The 15,463-nt window shown below is 33.0% G+C and overlaps 1 long non-coding RNA gene across 2 annotated transcripts in view; it reads left to right on the plus strand.

The window, feature by feature from the left end:
* Positions 1–1,473: 1,473 nt before the first annotated feature.
* LOC120227438 overlaps positions 1,474–15,463 on the plus strand; it is a 34,168-nt gene continuing 20,178 nt past the window's right edge. For both annotated transcript variants that reach the window (XR_005527257.1, XR_005527256.1), the window contains exon 1: positions 1,474–1,912. This is a non-coding gene — a long non-coding RNA (uncharacterized LOC120227438). The remainder of the gene's footprint in view (positions 1,913–15,463) is intronic.

Below are 15,463 nucleotides of genomic sequence, written 5' to 3' on the forward strand. Positions count from 1 at the left end.
CTATCAGTCCCTTGAGTTAAAATAACTCAAGATATCAGTGCCCTACAAATGCTGTATCTAAAAATTCAAAAGAGGGGTGCCTGGGTGGCTCAATCGGTTGAGCCTCCTACTTCAGCTCAGGTCATGATTTCACAGTTCAGGAGTTCGAGCCCCACGTGGGGCTCTGTGCTGACAGCTAGCTCAGAGCCTGGATCCTGATTCAGATTCTGTGTCTCCCTCTCTCTCTGACCCTCCCCTGCTCACTCTGTCTCTCTCTCTCTCTCAGAAATAAATAAAATATTAGAAATTTTTTTAAAAAATAATAAAAATTCAAAAGAGAGCAGTATTTGTTAAATATTGATTACATGACTGCATTCTCACATTTTCCTATATGTTGACCTATATGTTTCCTATATGTTCACTAAAAGCGTCAACTAAAATATGCAGACTGTATTGGCTCTATTGTTTCTGCGCAGTGCTTAGCACAGAGCAGCAGACAACATGACATAATGCATGTTTTGATCATATTTGATGATTTTGAATTATCCTAGCTTTTCTTCACCCCATATTATGGGTAACAATACTGAAATAGCAATGGTCTTTATAAAATGGACTGGAATATTTATTTTGATTAGAAAAAATATTCATACACCAAGAATAAAGATTTTAATGTTTATAAACAGTACACTTCCTGTATATTGTTCATGTAAACTTTGTATGGGGTTACTTAGGCTGTGTTACTTAAGCTGTGGTAATCAGCTACAGCACAGTTTTGCAACACTTTATGCAATTAAATTTTACCTTATGTATATGTCACATGTCTGGAATATATATATTTGCTAATATTTCAACAAACTGTCTCAGCATTTTCTAAATTAAATTAATATAATATGTGCATTATTTCTAAAAGTTAAGATGTTTGTACCTATTTTTTTTAATGTTTTATTTATTCTAGGAGAGAGAGAGAGACAGCGTGAGCAAGGGAGGGTCAGAGAGAGAGGGAGTAACAGACTGAAACAGGCTCCAGGCTCTGAGCTGCTAGTCAGCACAGAGCCCAACGCGGGGCTCGAACCCACGAACCGCGAGATCATGACCTAAGCGAAAGTCGGATGCTTAACCGACTAAGCCACCCAGGCGCCCCTGTTTGTACCTATTTTAATAAAAATTTTCATACTTTATACAAATTTAATTTTGTAAGCCAATTAATATCCTAAAAGCACCAATAAAAATAATTTCCAAATATTGTATAGCTAGCTCCTGTAGGTGAATAATCACCTTCCATTAATCATTTTAAGTGTCCTTTTTGCAATTCCAAATTTTTACTTTTGGAGTGAGTACATTCAAACATATTATTACTACATAGCTATAATCAGATTATGAAACTACGAAAGTGGATGAAATCATGAGATAAAATGAATCAGAATTCTATGCCTGCCATTTAAAATATATTGTTCTTTAATATTAACATTATATTTCATCCATTTTGCAGATTGAGAACCTGAGTAAAGAGGTTATATGATCTGTCTACATCACAAAGGAAACTTTCTGATCCAACAATTGACAGCAGTGCTGAAGTCTCCAGCTACTGGAATTCATTTCAATTCTGATAAATGAAATAAGAATGCATATTTCTGACCTCTCTTATTTACAGAACAAATGAACAATGTAGGCAGAGAATACAAGAGATACATTGTAACAGACAGCATGTATGTATGAATCAATATACCAACACACCTACCTTCTAAAGCTCTTACTGGTTCAAACAAAATATTTCACTCAAACATATTGACAATTCTGATTCTGTGGATAAATTTGTACTGCCTATGCCATAGACACCAATCACCTCTTTGAACCAAGTGAGGATATAAATCAGCAAGTGAAGGCAAGTTTTCAAAGCTTGTTCCAGACAGAACTTCAACAAACCAACTAAACTGTAAGTAGCAAAGATATTACATGGATTGGCCTGCTGTGCAACAAACAGAGGAGGTAGCTTTGTTCAACTCAGGCTTTGAGCTGACCTGGGGCTTAATAGGCAGTCACATTGCCAGGTTTTGCAAACTTCAGCACTGACCATGAATCAAAAAATAGTCTTCCCTGGCATCTATTATTTTAGCTAGAACTAAACATATAGATAGTTAGAAATGACAGTGTCATAGTTCTGTGGGCAAGAAGAACACATTATCTAGACATATGTATATGTAAGTATTTTTGTAACATTCCAAATATATTAAATGTAAGTATTTTTGTAATATTCCAAGTATATTAAATTATTCTAAATAAATATCCCAAATATATACAGTCAGCAAAATGTATATAAATTTTTAAAGGACTGAAGAGCCAAAAAAATAAGGAGTTAGTTTGAGGACTTACTAAACTTTGGGACAAAATCTTGGATTTTCAGATTAAAGTAAATAGTAAGAAAGAAATTCACGTTTTAGAATTTGGGATGATTGCAATAGAAGATGGTACTATCTTCAATATTAGCTCACAAGAATGGATATCTGTTTTACCTTATGTTTTACACCCCTCCCCCATTTATCAGAAAAAATCTCTGCCCTATAGATGTTGAAATTGGTTCATTGCTTTTAACTGTAGTCACCTTATTGAAAACCATCAAATGAACTGCCAGCTGTACACCTATATTATCCTTATTTACCATATTTATAATTTTGATTAATACATTTGATTATCAAACTAGTATTACATTGCAATAATCTTAGAGTAACACCTATTAAAAATAAATATTAAAATATAAAATGGTGCTGATGATTAAATTGTGAATCACAATCTGACATGGTAGACAAAAAAATAATTATTTTAATTTTTTGCAGATATTCTTTGGAACTTTAATACATGAGAGTTAATCTTCACTAAGAGCAATGACTTCTTCAAATTCACTTCATATGCATACATGTAATGTCTTTACTTCAGTCTCAATTATTTAAAATATTTCTTCCAAATTTAAATCATGGTTAGAATCATTGTTATTATGATTACATCTTTGCTACCTTCAAAAATATTCAGTTTCCAACATTCTGCTCTTTTTCATAAAATTTGCATTTATTTGAAAAGTTTAAACAATGATGTCACAAATGATGTCAGTGACATCATTTTTAGTCACTGTTTAGACTATGTTTAGTCACATAATTTTTAGACATAATTAAAGTGAATTAATTAATTTAAAGGTTGAAATTAGGTAGTAGTCAAAGCTTTCCATTAGAGAGGTAAAATCAGGGGTGCCAGGGTGGCTCAGTTGGTTAAGCGTCCAGAGCCTTGAGCCTGTTTCAGATTCTGTGTCTCCCTCTCTCTCTGACCCTCCCCTGCTCACGTTGTCTCTCTCTCTCTCTCAGAAATAAATAAAACATTAAAAACATAGATTGAGATACCTTCAGGAAGTTATATAGCATGTGATTTTTTTCTTTCTTTCTTTCTTTCTTTCTTTCTTTCTTTCTTTCTTTCTTTCTTTCTTTTGTTTTCTTTCTTTAAAGTTTACTTTTATTTTGAGAGAAAGAGAGTGAGTAGGGAAGGGACTGAGAGAGAGGGAGAGAGAGAACCCCAAGCAAGCTCCACACTGACGTGGGGCTCAATCCCATGAACAGTGAAATCATGACCTGAACAGATACCAAGAGTCAGACACTTAACCCACTGAGCTAACTAGGCGCTCTGACAGCATGTGATTTCTTAGAAGGCAGCTATGCTCACCACTATAACACCAACGCAGACCAGCATGTGATTTCTTAAACAAGAGTCAAAAAGTATAAAGTACATAGTGAAATTAATTAATTTGGCCACATTAAAATAAATACATCTGCAAGAGTTTAAATAAAGTAAAAAGACAAGCTATATATTATAGGAAACAAAACGCAGCTACAATCGATATGGCCAACAAAGAAGTCTCAAGAAACTCAAAAATTATAAAACATAGAGGATACAGAATTCCCCTAAGCGTCAAGGAAATATGCATTAAAAATAATATAATGAAATTGTGTACCAAGCAAAAATTTACATTTTAAATTATGCAAAATTTTAAACATCTGAAAATTTTAATTTTACTAGTAGTTTTCTTTTTTAAAATATTATACAAGGCAGTGAGTTAATTTCAGTTATATTCAACTGTATATCTAATTGTGCAGACTACATTTATTGATAGTCACCATTCTGATGTTAATTACTAATGACACCGGGTCACATGCTTTAGTCTCTGTTACACCCACACACACAAGCGCACACATGCATGCACACATGCACAGACATACACATACACACAGAGAACTATCTTTTTTGACTTTCTTTCTTAAAAAAAAGTTTTAAGTGTTTTGTTTTGTTTGTTTGTTTTTGAGAAAGAGACAGAATACAAGTCAGGGGAGGGGAGGCGTGGTGGAGAGAGAGGGAGACACTGAATCCAAAGCAGGCTCTAGGCTCCAAGCTGTCAGCACAGACAGAGCTTGACACAGAGCTTAAACTCAAGAATCATGAGATCATGACTTGAGCTAAAGCTCACGCTTAACTAACTGAACCCCCCAGGCACCCTGTTTTTTTTGATTTTTCTAAACCAATGGCACATTCTTTCTATTCTCTCAACTCTATGATTTTTCCATTTTGTATCATGTTAGGGAAGTTTTTATTTTTCAAAGGACCAGTTTTATCCATCTTTAAACTTTCCAGAACTTTACACTTACAAAACAATACTATAACCAAATTCCTAAGATTTGTGAATAGATGAGCAGGAATTATGATAAACACTGCACAGGCATTGTTTCAGCAGTTTGCTTCATTATCTACATCATCATTAAGCTAAATTTATCTACCTTAAAACAAAAATCCAACTACATCAATTGCAAAGTCTCTTTTAGCATATAAGCTATCCCTCTGTATTTCTTCACAATAAAATCTTTGAAAGGAAAGTCCATAATTATTTTTCTTCTACTTTTTTTCTCCTTTCTAGAACCACCCCAATGAGCCATTTTTACAAAGAAGTTGATTGAATGAAATTTTATCAAGGAAAACAATCACCTGGGAATTATTACATCTAATGGATAATTCTCACTCCTCACATAATTTCACCTACAAACAATAGTTGATAAAGTAGCCACACATTCCTTCCTGAAACCGTACATTTTTCCTTGTTTCCAGGATATTATATGTTTTTCCTACCCTACTGGTTAGTTCTTCCATTTTCTTTCCTAGATTCTCCTCATATCCATGACCTCTTAATGTTAGAATGTCTTAGAGCACAACTCTAGGCCCTCTCCTCTTGTATATCTTATCCAATCTCAAGGCTTTAAACACTATCCATAAATTAAAAATTCTAGACTGTATTTTTACTGAACTTTTCCCTTGAATTCCAGACACATTGATCAAAGTGCTACTAGATTTGCATTTTGGTATCTAATAAACATCTCAACTTAAGCCTGTCCAAATCCTAATACAATGTCTCTTTGTCCAATCAAATTCTGCTTAAATTGTATTCAACATAGTAAATGGCAATTTCAAAATTCTAACTGCACAGAACTAGTCTGTTTCATTTTGCTCTTGTTACAAATAATAACACTAATGTTAGTTTTTACAATCACTTGGTTTTTATTAGATCACAGAAAATATCACTCTTCGAAGTAGTGGCAAGCATAAAGTCTGATTATCTTTTTTATATTTTTTGTTTGTCTTGATGACTCTCACATCTCCAGGCATCTGGGATACAAATGACATTTAAAATTGTTCCTAATTATTTATAAAATACTTAGTGCTTTTTATCTTGTGCTCTATGTTCAATTTTGTTAGTTTTTCCCCTGATGTTATAATTTTTAAAAATCCCTTTCCAAAAGTAAAGTACTTAGCTTTTTATAATGTTCTGTTTCTAGTTGTGGTGGCTCTTTTGCATCATTGGAAGACATTTCTAAAGATTTGCAGATGAGTTGGACAGATAAACTTGTTATTAGCATATCAGAGCACCTAAAAGCAACTGTTAACAGACATAAAGAAACTGAAAGTAATACAATAATAGTAAGAAACTTTAACACCTCTCTTACATCAATGAATAGATCATCCAGTCAGAAAATCAACAAGGAGGGGCGCCTGGGTGGCTCAGTTGGTTAAGAGTCCGACTTGGGCTCAGGTCATGATCTCACAGTTTGTGGGTTCGAGCCCTACATTGGGCTCTGTGCTGACAGCCAGCTCAGAGCCTGGAGCTGTTTCAGATTCTGTGTCTCCCTCTCTCTCTGACCCTCCTCTGCTCACGCTGTCTCTCTCTCTCTCTCAGAAATAAATAAAACATTTAAAAAAAAAAAGAAAATCAACAAGGAAACAGTGACACTGAGTGACACATTAAACCCGATGGACCAAAATATATATACAGAACATTCTGTCAACAGTGGAATATACATTCTTTTCAAGTGCACATGGAATATTCTCCAGTATAGATCACATCCTTGACCACAAAACAAATGTCCACAAATTCAACAATTGATATCATCTCACACCTCTTTCCAAATGACAATGGCATAAAACTAGAAATCAATCATGTGAAAAAAAATCTGGAAAGAATGCAAATACTTAGTAACTAAATAACATACTACTAAAAACCAAATGGGTCAACCAAGAAATCAAAAGGAAATTTTGAAAATACATGGGGAAACAAATGAAAATAAGAATAGAACCGTCCAAAATCTTTGGGATACAGCAAAAGCTGTTCAAAGAGAGAAATTTATGGGAATACAGCTTATCTCAAGAAACAAGAAAAATAATCTAAACTTACACCTAAAGAGAGCTAGAAAAAGAAAAAATAAATAACACCCAAAGCCAACAAGACAACATACTAAATGGAAAAAGATTACTTGCAAATGATGTATTTGCAAGGGTTAATCTACAAAATATACAAAAAAAAATTAACACCAAAAATTTAAATAATCTGATTTAGAAATGGGCAGACGCTATGAATAGACATTTTTCCAAAGAAGACATACAGATGGCCAACAGGTGCATGAAAAAATGTTCATTCACTAATCATGAAGGAAATGCAAATCAACATATAATGAGATATCACCTGACACCATCAGAATGACTAAAACCAAAAAGATAAGAAACAACAAGTATTGGCAAGTATATGGAGAAAAAGGAAACCTCATCCTCTCTTGGTGGGAATGCAAACAGATGTAGCCACTGACAGTATGGAGGTTCCTCAAAAAATTAAATATAGAAATATGTGATCTGGCAATGTAATCTACGGTGTATTTACCCAAAGAAAATGAAAAGACAGATTTGAAAAGATACATACACTGTCAGGTTTGGAAGTAACCCAAAAAAGAGATCTTGCCATTTGCAACATGGATAGACCTAGAGGGTATAATGCTAAATGAAATATGTCAGACAAAGAAAGATAAATGTCATATGTTTTCATTCATAAGTGGAATTTAAGAAATAAACAAATAAACAAACAAAAAATTAAACAAACAAGAGAACAGACTTTTAAATACAGACTACAAAAGAGGGTTTGCCAGAGGAGAGGTAGTAGAAGGATAGGTGAAATAGATAAAGGGAATTAAGAGTATTCTTATTGTAATTAGCACTGAGTAATGTATAGAATTGTTGAATGACTATATTGTACACCTGAAATTAACATACCACTGTATGTTAACTATAGGTCAATTTTTAAAAACAATGAAAAAAAAGAGCAAGAAAGGTATTCAAGGCCTCAGAAACAGAAATTCTAGCTAGAATTGACATAGGAAATTTAAGTGAAAAAAATATATACAGGTTATTGAAATTCAGCCACCTCTATGATCTTCTGACAGAACTTAGGGATTTGACTGCAGTGTAGGACTTCAGAAATATCAAATCAAACTGAAGAAACTAATGTACAGAAATTACTATATGTGTAAATCATAATTATTTTTTCCTTATAATAGAGCTGTTATTCAGGAACCAGGCTAATGCCTCTGCAGGAGAGGGCCATGTGTAAGTAGGAAAAGGAGTTTAAGCCACAAAGACTGATGGTGAGGAGGGAAGAAAAATAAAAAACTTTAGTTAATAAGCAACATAATTCAAAAATTTCTTACAATAAATAAATCTACCTTCAAATACTATAAGAGTCATCACTTTAAAAAAGTTTCAGACACTACCCTGAAGTATAACCCTGATTTTTTAAAAAAAGTTTATTCATTTATTTTAAGAGAGGGAGAGAGAGCGCGCATGTTGGAGAGGCAAAGGGAGAAGGTTAGAGAGAATCCAAAGCAGGTTCTGTGCTGTCAGTGCAGAGTCTCATGTGGAACTTGAACTCATGAACCATGAGATCATGATCTGAACTGAAATCAAGAGTCCAATGTTTAACTGACTGAGCCACTCAGAGACTCCTGATTTTTTTTAACTTTAGCTAGAGATAAAAATCACTGTAATGCATAAAATAAGAAGAAAGTTAAATCAAGCTGCCAAGGAGTTGAAAAAACATAAGATAATTTTATTTGTTTTGTTTTGTTTTTTTATGTTTTATTTATTTCTAGGAGAGAGAGAGACAGCGTGAGCAGGGGAGGGTCAGAGAGAGAGAGACTCACAGACTGAAACAGGCTCCAGACTCTGAGCTGGCAGTCAGCACAGAGCCCGACGCGGGGCCCGAACCCACGAACCGCGAGATCATGACCCAAGCGAAAGTCGGACGCTTAACCGACTAAGCCACCCAGGCTCCCCTGTTTTAATCATTCTTATTGAAATGATTGTATAAGGCTGGGTCTACTTTTGTGTTCTATTCTAATTACCTATTTTTTAAATCCTTATTCAAAAAACTCCCTCTGTCTTAACTATTGTTAAGTTTATAATCAGATACTGGGATTCTAACTTTGTTCTTTTTCAAGATTGCATTAGATAATCTAGGTCATTTACATTTTTATATACATTTTATATTGTTTATTAGTTTTCCCAAAAAATGCCAACCATAATTATAAAACATTTCATCGAATCTGTAGAACTATTTTGGAAAACTGTCATCTTAAGAATTTAGTCCCCGTTTACATAACCATGGTTTTTTTTCTCACTTATGTAGGTCTTTCAAGACTTTGTTTAGCAAAAATTTATACATTTCAGTGTATCAGTATTATATATCCTCTGTTAATTCTTTCTTATATTTTTGATGCTGTGAAGAATACAATTAAGTCACCGGCAGCATAATGACTTTTGGCTAAACTGTTAAACATTTGTCAAGTCAACAGCACTGACTGGGTGGGATCAGTAGAACTCTTACACTACACATATGTTTATTGCAGTCCAATGCTATAACCATTCCCTTGCATCTGACACTGTCAGAGAGCCCTTTTGCTGGTGGCTCATGCCTCTCTTCCAGGAAATGATCTTGCTTTGCTAATCCCTACATGAGAACTAAACCTGTATAAGCCTTGTAAATGTTTTAATGCAGTGTGTTTTCGCATCCCATAATTTAAAAAGAGGAAGAGATGTTACACCAAGTTGTCACCCCAGCGAAAGACGGGTGGTACCATAAAAAACTTTTTTGTAAATAAAAGTCTTCTCATAAGTTTCATATTTGATTTGCTTGCCAAGTGTATATAAAAATTGCAATAGTTTTGTATGGAATCTTATAGCTTTGCTAAATTAACATTCTGTTCTAGTTTTTTGTTTTATAGATAGCTTAGGATTTTTTCTGTAAAAAAAAAATCATGTCATCTAGGAATATAGACAGTTTTATTCACTCCTTTCCATACTTCCTTAAATCTCTGGTTCATGTATCCAATAGAGTGTTGAACAGAAATAGGAAGAGCAGATATCCTGGTGTTATTTTCAAATCAAGGGTTACACTATTTGAATATTCTACCATTAATTAAGTATATTGGTAAATGTAGACCTTTTTTTCTTTTTTTCTATTTTCTTATGTCTTTTTGGCACTCTTTTTCTTTAAACTATACTTGAATGTCTGGAATATACTTCTATTGGCCATCATATAGTGTGCATTTTATGTATTGCTAGGGTCTATTTAATATTTTGTTGTTCTGTATTTATAGGTTATTTCATATTTTTTGACAAGTTTTTGTTACGTGTTTTATAAAGATTACATTGGTCTTAACATTTAGGAATGTTTGCTTCCTTTAGTTGGAAAAGTAAGATTGGTGTCATTTCTTCTTTACATTGATTACAACTGTAATTTACTAATGAAATTAATGATGTGTTGAATTTCTTTAGGGGAAGACTTTGGGAATAAATTCAATATAGTTTACAAACATTCTTTGTATTTTTATTAATTATAGGTTAGTTTTGTCCATTCTAATTTTCAAGATGAAAACTATCTAATTTATTGGCATAATTCCCTTTATAACATTCTGGTAACATTTTCTTTCTATGTGAATAAAATCTGCAGAAAAATTTATTTTTCATGCCTACTGCGGGCAGGTGTGTTCTCTCTCTGTGTTTCTGATTACTGTAAGATTTATCAACGTTGCTCAGCTTTTCTAGAGGCAGATTTTGTATTGCTTCATTTTCTCCACTGTCTGTTCTATATCACCGACTTTTCAATCTTAACCTTTACTATTTTAATTTTATTTGCCTGGGATTTATTTTGCTATTTTTTTCTTAGCTTCATAAATTGAACAGTTACACCACTGTTTCTAGATTTTTCTGCCTTTCTAATATAAGCTTTTTTAAACTGGAGATTTCCCTGTAAGAAAGAATGGTTTTATCCGTGTTCCACAATTTGGATGTCTTAGTTTACTTATAATTCATTTTAAAATAGTTTTTATATATCTCCCTGGATTTTCTTATGACCTACTATTTGCTTGGAAGTGTGTTATGAAATCACAGTGGTTATTGTGCTTAGGACATTTGGTTTGTTTGTGGTGATGTCTAGTTATTCTGTCATGGATTTAGACATGGATTAATTTTTGCTTTTCTTGATCAGAAATTACACTTCTTCAATTTGTCTTTCATCAATCTGGAAAATTCTCAAAAAGAATTTTCATGATTATTGTTTTTTCTGTTCTTTCTTTTAGAATTCTTATTAAGCATTTGTCAGGTACTGCCATATCAAATTACCACAGATTTGGTGGCTTAAAAAGCAGGAATTTATTCTTTCATATGTTTTGAGGCCAGAAATCTGATTGAGGTGTGGTCAGGACTACACTTCTAGAAGAACCCTTATAAACTTTCACCCATCAGAGTCCAAGGAGAATTAAAAATTTTACTATGACATATCTAGTCTAGCTATCCTGCCATCGTATGTATTCCACAAGTTCGTGTCTCTTGGCCAAAATGTTTGGGCTTCCTTGTGTAGATATTTCATCTCCTAATCCTTGGCATTGTGCTCCAGGTATCTCATTAGTTTTCCCCATTTCTGATGACAAATGGCCAAAACCAGAATTTCTAAAGTATGTTAAATTTAAATCCCACTGTAAAATCTAATTCGTCAGAGGAGTGAAGCATGTTTACTACAGCAGGAACCTAGAATAATTTTGATTTCATATATTCAAAAGTACTTTAAATTTCATTTTTAAAATATTTGGTTATTTTTGAGGAAAAGAGTGAGAGTGGGGAGGAGCAGAGAGAGAGAGGGAGACACAGACCCTAAAGCAGTTTCCAGGCTCTGCACTGTCAGCACAGAGCTAGATGTGGGGATGAATTCATGAGCCTTGAGATAATGACCCGAGCTGGAGCTGGATGCTTAACTGACTCAGCCACTCAGGTGCCCCTAAAATACCTTAAATTTCTTAATACAACAGATGTTTATGGGATAAAAATTAATTTTGTGGTTGCGAGTTCATGGTGGTTTTTATCCCACGTCATCAATTTCATCACCTTTCCTAGAAATACCAAGATTTAATTTTCATAGTAGCACTACGTCTCAGACTCTCTTCCATACCACAACTGTACCTTACTGGCTTCCTATGGTTTTAGAGCCTAGGATGACTCATGACAAGGCTTTAAGCCAGAAGTCTAATAATAATGCAGTCAGAGAGGGAGAAGATTATTTCCTCAAATTCAAGGAACAATTCAATCCAAAGTGTACCCCTAGGAATTTATTGTACTTTAAACTAAAACAAACAAACAAACAAACAACTCTCACAATGTATTACAGCAAATTGGGATTTTCCTAGGATAGTATTACAGTAAAAAAAGATAAATCTGATGCTTATTTTTTTAAGTGCAAAAAGTAGTGGGACTTTGGAAAGAAAACACGAAGTAATCAAATTTGTTAAATTCCTCTTGAAATATATCCCCCTCAAGCCCATTTATACTTTGCTGCCACTAAAGTGTCTCATCTGCTCCTTAATTTTCTGTCTTTCTCACTGTTACCCCTCGCTTACTCTCTCCTCTTTATTCTACTTCCTCATGTGTCTCCCTCTTTTGCTCACAAATGCTAAAACTGTTTCCAACTAACCCTCCTAACTATAGCACATGCTCACTTGGAAATCATTGTCTTTCTCCTAACATTTTTGTTTTCTTTTTGAGAAGAGTCCTACTGGAATTTATTGATTAAGTCATCTATTCTGTTTTACTAAAACAGAACACTAAAGTCTTCTCTTTGATTTTTTTTTGAGCTGCCAGCAACGTTATTTCATGCTTGCTGCATAGATTTTTTTGCTCCATAAACCAATTTATAAGTCTCCTTAATATTTAAGAGTATACTGTACATCAAAGAAGTGTCTGGGAGTACTAGCAGATGATTTATAAAAATGTGAAGATGATATGAGTTATAGAGGATCTACAACACATGTTTCATGGTGATTTTAATAGTTGAATGAGAATATTGCACTGTTTATTTGGGATAACTCATTCCTCCTGTCAGTTGCATCAATAATTATTTATAGGAATTTTCAAAAATTAAGTATTTTTTAAGTTTTAAAGCTTAAGTTTTAAGTTTTTTAAGTTTAAAGTTGACAGCAAAATTAAGGGGAAGCTACAGATATTTCCCATATACTTCCTTTCCCCAGAAATGCATAGCCTCTTCCCATTATCAACATCGTCCACCAGAGCAGTACATTTGTTATAATCAGTGAACCTACAACAACACCTCATAATCATTCAAAACCACTATTTAAATTGGAGTTCAATCTAGATGCTGCTCTAAAAATTCTCTGTGTTCTATTTTTTTCCATCGCCCCAACCACTAGCAACTACTAAACTTGTCATGGTCTCCTACCTTTTCTAGGATGTCATATAGTTAAAATGATACAGTGGTAGCCTTTTCAGATTGGCTTCTTTCATTTGGCAATATGCATTCAAGTTTTGCATGTGCTTTTTCATGGCTTGATAGCTCATTTCTTTTTAGAGCTAAACAATATTTCATTGTCTTGATGTAATGAAGTTTATTAGGTTTATCTATTCACTTACTGAAGAACATCTTGGTAGGATTTTTATTGTTCATATCTATTTTATAAACAGTCACCACTTATAATGTTTCTAGTCTACAGAGAAATGAAATGATTCTGAAATGTTTATACCATTTTCTGGAGAAATTTAAATCACTTAAAAATAGTGTGAAATCTAATGATACTATGGTTTTGTTTACAAGATTATCATTATTTCGAAAGGAGAATGACAAAAGTAATTTTTAAGATGATTTGAATTTGGAGCTACCTGGGTGCCTCAGTTGATTAAGCGTCTGATTCTTTATTTAGGCCCAATTATAATCTCCTGGTTTGTGAGTTCTAACCTCACATCAGGCTCTGTGCTGACAGTGCAAAGCCTGCTTGGGATTCTCTCTCCCTTTTCTGTCCCCCCCCTTCTCATGCATGCTCTTTTCTCTCAAAATAAATAAATAAACATTATTAAAAATAAAATGGATTTAATTTGGGAATAGCCTAATTCTGAATGTATTGACAAAATTATAAATATGATAATATATAATTATATTTTTATCATTCACAGTTTTTTTTTTCACATTTGTTGGCTTTCTACAGAATCCTACACAAATCTTTCACTCTTCTCAAATATGAGTTACATTAGAATCTTCTACAAGCTTACTTCACAAAAAGTACTAAAAAGATATGAATCATGTGTTTTCCTACAATGCAGATCTGCTTAGGGTATAACATTTAATCTTTTAAAAATAACACTAGATGTTTCCACCAATGAATATTTAGTTTATTTTAATTTTTCTCTAATAAGAGTAATAATTGAAAATACTTTACAGCTTTCTCACAAGGTGTTATTAATATTAATATCAAAAATTCTGCCACAACACTATTAACGAAGTACATACAATGAAAAGGCTAGATTTCATTGTTAAAACTTTGTTATAATTACATTAAAATATAGTAAGTTTAGTGGATAGTTAACATTTTATTGTAGTTTTTTTGCATCTTGCTGATCTAAAAACTGATATTTCAGAATTCTAGAATAGGTTAGTTTACAGTTTATAACATAATCTAATATTTATCACATTATACATTTGCTATTTCTACCTCTTCAAAATAGTTTTTATTACTAAATAATAAAGCTTTTCAAGTGTAGAAAATATGAGATTTCCTGGATGAATTAACTGCCTTGCAAATGGCATAAGAAATGTCACATCTTATGAATCAGAGTTAACAAGATCTAAAACATGGTATGCCACAATTTTCACAGTGCATTGTAGGAATATTCTATTTGAGTATATTTTAGGTTTTTAATGATTAAATTTCAAGGCATCAACAAAAAAATGTCTTTCTAGCAAGTTTTAGAAGTGATTTCAGCAAGTTTACCCTAAACATCATTAAGATCTAAGAAGTTTCTACAACATGTATGAGAAAATATAAGGAATGTATTTTGTATTGTATATCTGAAATATACCCATTTCTTGATTTTTATAACTTTCTTAATCCTTCATTTTCCAGTGAGATACTTATTATGTATTGTTCTTTATTCTAAAAGATAGTGACAGTTATCTGAGGTGTTCTGAAGATATTTTTATATACTGAAAACTTCATGTATCCTTAGAATTCCATAAATGTGAGGCACATAAAACCTACTAGAATTCTGTTTACATAAATTGGCTTTTCAAGGAGATTTTTATATTGTTTTTGATTATGTTGTTTGTGGAAGATCATGTCTGAATGAGAAATGTATTACGGAGTATAACTACAATAACACTTTCCCCTCAGTTTCCTTAATATTTCAACTGAGGGCAGTTAATAAAAGGAACAGAACTCAGAGTACCTGGGTGGCTCAATTGGTTAAGCATCTGACTCTTAGCTTTGGCTCAGGTCATGATCTCAGGGTTTCCTGGGTTTGAGCCCCACATTGGCCTCTGTGCTGGCAGCACAAAGCCTGCTTAGGATTCTCTGCACCCACCTCATTCTACCCTTCCTCCAATCATGCTATCTCTGTCTCTATCAAAATAGATAAACTTTAAAAAATAAATAAATAAGAATAAAAAACATAACTCATTTATAAAAATAGTCGCTACACGATAAAAACTATTTTTACTAGAACTTAAGAGTGACTCTTATTTGAAAAAGATGAGTCCAAACATATATACCACTTTTTTAGAAAACCAAAAATGTTTTTAAAAGAAAAA

This window comes from Hyaena hyaena, unplaced genomic scaffold, assembly GCF_003009895.1.
Source record: "Hyaena hyaena isolate Hyena2069 unplaced genomic scaffold, ASM300989v1 scaffold_2354, whole genome shotgun sequence".
Lineage (NCBI taxonomy): Eukaryota > Metazoa > Chordata > Mammalia > Carnivora > Hyaenidae > Hyaena > Hyaena hyaena.